The following is a 5819-nucleotide window of genomic DNA, read 5'->3' as shown; positions in this document are numbered from 1 at the left end:
GGCGGCAACAATGTCATGCTCTTTATGACCAGACAGCATCAGCTAGATGGCCTCCACATACAGAGACAGATGGGCGCTGTTTCACTCGCTCTGAGGCTTTCCGCAGTGAGATACAATCAGCCTCTCGCAAACTGAAGGAAAATGATGAAAACACAGGCAGACTAAATACAAATGAAGCCTGGCTTCCCTTGGGGCCCATGAATACACACCACTGCAAAGAGGGACAATTGAATGCAAGATTCACAAAACAATGTTTTATTGTTAAACATTTCTAGGATGAGAAACTGAGCAAGAGAGAGAAACAGAATGAGAGCGAGTTAGAGAGAGAGAGAGAGACAAGTATATACAGTATATATTGTGTGTTGCAGAAATGCCTTCTTGAACATTTCATGTGCCTTAATAACAAACTTGTATGGGATCCATAAATATGAATACAACATTTAAATTATGAGCCTAGTTTAGCCAAGGAGAAAGCACTGAGCGATACAGCGAGAAGATGCAAAGATGGCGCTGCAGTGGATAGTAGCCGTTTTACGGGCTCCTGACCATGTCACGATCGTTTACGGATGAGAAGGACAAAGGCGCAGCGTGATATGCATCCATATTTATTGACGTATTGAACACACGACAAAAACAACAAACGAAACGTGAAGTCCAAGGTAGACTAATAACATACCTTTACGGAACAAGATCCCACAAACTAACTGGTGCCAACCGGCTGCCTAAGTATGGTCCCCAATCAGAGACAATGAGCTACAGCTGTCTCTGATTGGGAACCACCCTGGCCAACATAGATCTAAACGATCTAGAAACTAAACATAGAAACAAACACAATACGAAATATACACACCCTGACTCAACAAATAACCATCCCCTGAGTCAGGGCGTGACAGACCAATTCTACTATTGTTCTTTTTTTTTTGGGGGGGGGGGGGGGGGGGCTGATCATAACTTTTTTTGTACATAATGTCTCCGCCATTCTTTCCTATGACCAAAAACAGCTTCTGGATATCAGAACAGCGATCACTAACCTCGATTTGGATGAAAATGTCTACTTCAACGAGTCGGCAGCTCTGTACGTTCTACTAATCTCCAGATCTTAAATGAGGAAGCAGTGGCGAAAGAGAGCTATGTGAGGCGACATCCTGACGAGACTATGTTGACAAGCAAATAGACCACCATTGCCCTCTGTTTTATTGATGAATTTGCAGTCACTGGAGAACAAACTGCATGAGCTCCGTTCGAAAGTATCCAATCAACGGGACCTGAAAAACTGCAATATTCTATCTTTCTCAGAGTCGTGGCTGAACGATTACATTAATTATATACATCTCGCTGGTTTTTCTATGCATCGTCAAGACCGGAACGGCAGAGTCAGGTAAGATGAAGGGAGGAGGGTTGTGCCTCTTTGGTAAAACAGCTGGTGCGTGATCTCTAATATGGAAGTCTCTAGTTTTTGCTCGCCTGAGTTAGAATACCTCATGATAAGCTGCAGACCATACAATTTACCACCACAAACCGCAGCTGTCTATTTGCCACCACAAACCGTAGCTGTGTATTTACCACCACAAACCGATGCTGGCACTAAGACCGCACTCAACGAGCTGTGTAGGGCCATAAGCAAACAAGAAAATGCACATCCAGAGGCTGCGTTTCTCGTGGCCAGTGATTTTAATGCAAGGAAACTGAAATCTGTTTTACCTCATTTTTACCCGGATGTCATCTGTGCAACTAGAGGCGACAAAACTCTAGATCACTTTTACTCCACACACATAGACGCATACAAGGCCCTCCCTCACCCTCCCTTTGGAAAATCAGACCATAACTCTTTCCTCCTGCTTCCTGCTTACAAGCAAAAACTCAAACAGGAAGTACCAGTGATACGCTCAATACGGAAGTGGTCCGATGAAGCGACCGCGCCAACTAAACCCAACAGGGGAGGGGCCGGGTGGGCATTCCGCCTCGGAGGCGGATCCGGCTCCGGGCGTGACCACCACTCTCTAACTACCCCCCCGTAGCGCCCCTGGTCTGGTCTGGCCCCGCTGGCTGGAGCTGGATTGGACATCGGTGGAGCGGATTGCTTAGGCTCCGGTGTGGAGCAGCTGACCGGTACCTGACCAGGCACCGGTGAAACAGGCACGGGCTGTGCCGGACTGACGACGCGCACCACTGGCTTGGTGCGGGGAGCAGGAACGGGCCGGACCGGGCTGACGACGCGCACCACTGGCTTGGTGCGGGGAGCAGGAACGGGCCGGACTGGGCTGACGAAGCGCACCACTGGCTTGGTGCGGGGAGTAGGAACAGGCCGGACCGGGCTGGCGACGCGCACCACTGGCTTGGTGCGGGGAGCAGGAACGGGCCGGACCGGGCTGACGACGTGCACCACTGGCTTGGTGCGGGGAGCAGGAAAGGGCCGGACCGGGCTGACGACGCGCACCACTGGCTTGGTGCGGGGAGTAGGAACAGGCCGGACCGGGCTGGCGACGCGCACCACAGGCTTGGTGCGAGGGGCAGGAACAGGCCGGGCCGGGCTGGCGATGCGCACCACAGGCTTGGTGCGAGGAGCAGGAACAGGCCGGGCCGTACTGGGAACACGCACCACTAACTTAGTGCGGGGAGCAGGAACGGGTTGGGCCGTACTGGGAACACGCACCACTAACCTAGTGCGGGGAGCAGGAACGGGTTGGGCCGTACTGGGAACACGCACCACTAACTTAGTGCGGGGAGCAGGAACGGGTTGGGCCGTACTGGGAACACGCACCACTAACTTAGTGCGGGGAGCAGGAACGGGTTGGGCCGTACTGGGAACACGCACCACTAACTTAGTGCGGGGAGCAGGAACGGGTTGGGCCGTACTGGGAACACGTACCACTAACTTAGTGCGGGGATCAGGAACGGGCCGGACCGTACTGGGAACACACACCACTGGCCTTGTGCGGGAAGCAGGAACGGGTCGGGCCATACTGGGAACACGCACCACTAACTTAGTGCGGGGATCAGGAACGGGCCGGACCGGACTGGTGACACACACCACTTGCTTGGTGCGAGGAGCGGGACTGGGTTTCCTCATAAACCTCCGCTCCCTCTGCTGCCTAACCAGTTCCTCTCGCCGTGCCTCTACACTCTCCTTCTCCCTTATCGCCTCCAGTAGTTCCTCCCTCTGACCAACTAACTCCTGCTCCCTCATGACCAATAGCCCCCGTAACCTGGTGTCCTCCTCTCCTGTTCTGCAGATTCGCCCTGTAGCTGCCCCCTGCTGCCCCGTCGTCCAAGCCGTGTGCCCCCCCAAAATGTTTTATTGGGGTTGCCTCTTGCGTGTCCGACGTCGGCACGGTTGGCGCCGCTGCTCTTCTCTATGGCGCACCTCCACAGTCTCCTCCCACGGACGGTGATCCATTCCGGCCTGGATTTCCTCCCAAGTCCAGGATCCCTTCCCGTCCAGGATCTCCTCCCAAGTCCAGGCTGTCTGCTCCTGGACACGCTGCTTGGTCCTGTTATGGTGGGATCTTCTGTCACGATCGTTATAAGAGACGGACCAAGGCGCAGCGTGATATGCGTACATCTTTTTAATGTGTACTTAGCAACACGATACAAACAACAAAAACAACAAAACGAAACGTGAAGTCCTCGGTCATAAACACACAAACCTACACGGAACAAGATCCCACAAATGACAAGTGCACAAAAGGCTGCCTAAGTATGGTTCCCAATCAGAGACAACAAGCAACAGCTGATTCACGTTGCCTCTGATTGGGAACCACCCCGGCCAACATAGAAAACACATGAACTAGAAACTGAACATAGAACATAGAACACAAAACATAGACCCTACACACCCTGGCTCAACATATAAGAGTCCCCAGAGCCAGGGCGTGACAGCAGTTGCTTCTCACCAATTGCCATAAGTGTGGACTTGAGTCTCATGACATTTGATGACTTGTGACTCGACTTGATAGAAAATAAAATAACTTGAGACTTTACTTGGACTTGGAGCCTCAAGACTTTGTATTGAGACTGATTAAATTATCTGGCCAGATTTTGTAATGTTTTATCACTCATTTTGTGGCACATTCTCCGTTGATTACTCTCCATGCAGCCAGAGACAGTAGCCGCAGCATCGACTTCCCAAAAAACATGCAACAGATTGGCTAGTGAAACGAATACTCTGCCCTCTGATTGGGCCAGCAAACTGTCAATCAACACAGGTTGGGTGAGCTAGCACAGTGGTTTTCAATGTTTTGGGGGGTCACGAGTGTGAATTTGAATGGGAAAATACATATTTTTAACATCTATTTTAATAGGCTTCACATAGCCTACTCTACCTTTGCCTATTTTATCTGGTTTCTAATATAGACCTACCGTATTGCACTGAATTATTGTCTCAAAAACATCCCATCTGTGCTTCACAACCAAAGAGTTGTACGCCTTGATTGTTGACCAATGACCAGTCACCAGCATTGGTGGGCAAAGGCGAGCGTGCATATCCAGAGATTATTATTAGTATATACTGTATATATTTTTTTTTCTTCTTTAATAAGGTTTAGTACTGCTGGAATCGGTGCTGTGTTCTTGAGGAATAGAGTAGTGTAATTTAAAGTTGGATGTTTGAACTGGCTTTTATAAGGCCACGAGAATGGACAGTAATGGTGAGCTGAAACATCCTTGACAAAGTCCTCTCTTCAAGTCAAATCTTTTAGATGTTCCATGCGGAAGAGATACTGAACTATTAATACCATCATATAACATTCCAATCACCTTTACACATTTTTCACCAAAACTATATTCCAGTGTTTGTAACATAAATGGGTGTTCAACCATATCAAAAGCTTTATAGAAATCCCAAAACAAAATAAAACCATTGTCAGTTATATGTCTGTAACCTAATAGTGTCACGGATTCTGCCGAGGCTGCTCCTCCTCCTTGCTCGGGCAGGCTTCAGCGTTCGTCGTCCCCGGAGTACTAGCTACTGCCGATCGATGTTTCGTTGTTTGTCTTGTTTTGTCTGGAGTAGTACACCTGTTGTCTATTATGTTTGATTGTTTAGCCTATCATTTCCCTTGTCTCACGTTTGCTATTTGTGTGTTATTGTTGTATGTCTAAGTCGATGTTCGGCCTTGCTATTTTTCCATATTACGTATATGGTGTTTTTCCCTCCAGTTGTGGAGGCGTTTGTTTTGCACTTTACATTGAGTAAAGTAGTCTACCTGAATCTCTGTGTCCTGCGTCTGACTTCACTCGCCGCGTACACATCACCTTCTGACAAATAGGTCCAGGACAAGCCTAATGTTGTTGTGTATAGACCTGTCTTTAATTATTTGTGTCACTTATTATTTATGTCATGACCTCTTTAATTCTGTTAGCAATCACATGGGTGAACAACTTGTAATCGACATGAAGTAATGTCACAGGGCGCAGATTGTCTATATATCTATTGTCTTTATGTCACGATCGTCGTAATGAACAGACCAAGGCGCAGCGTGATGAACGAACATGTTTAACTTTATTATCTTTAGTGATAATAGAACACAATCAACAAAACAAGAAACGACTCGTGAAGTCCACGGTAACAATGACCGAACACGGAACAGAAGAACCCACAAACACAAAGGGAAAATAGACAGTATAAATATGGCTCCCAATCAGAGACAACCAACGACAGCTGACACTCGTTGCCTCTGATTGGGAGTCACTCTAGCCAACATAGAAATAAACCCAACAGAATTACCAACATAGAAATAAACACATAGAATGAACACACCCTGGCTCAACATATAGAGTCCCAGAGCCAGGGTGTGACAGTACCCCCCCCTAAAGGCGCG

The sequence above is a fragment of the Coregonus lavaretus genome, assembly GCF_964263955.1.
Source record: "Coregonus lavaretus genome assembly, contig: HAP1_SCAFFOLD_4903, whole genome shotgun sequence".
Taxonomy (NCBI): Eukaryota; Metazoa; Chordata; class Actinopteri; order Salmoniformes; family Salmonidae; genus Coregonus; species Coregonus lavaretus.
This window is presented reverse-complemented; position numbering follows the sequence as displayed.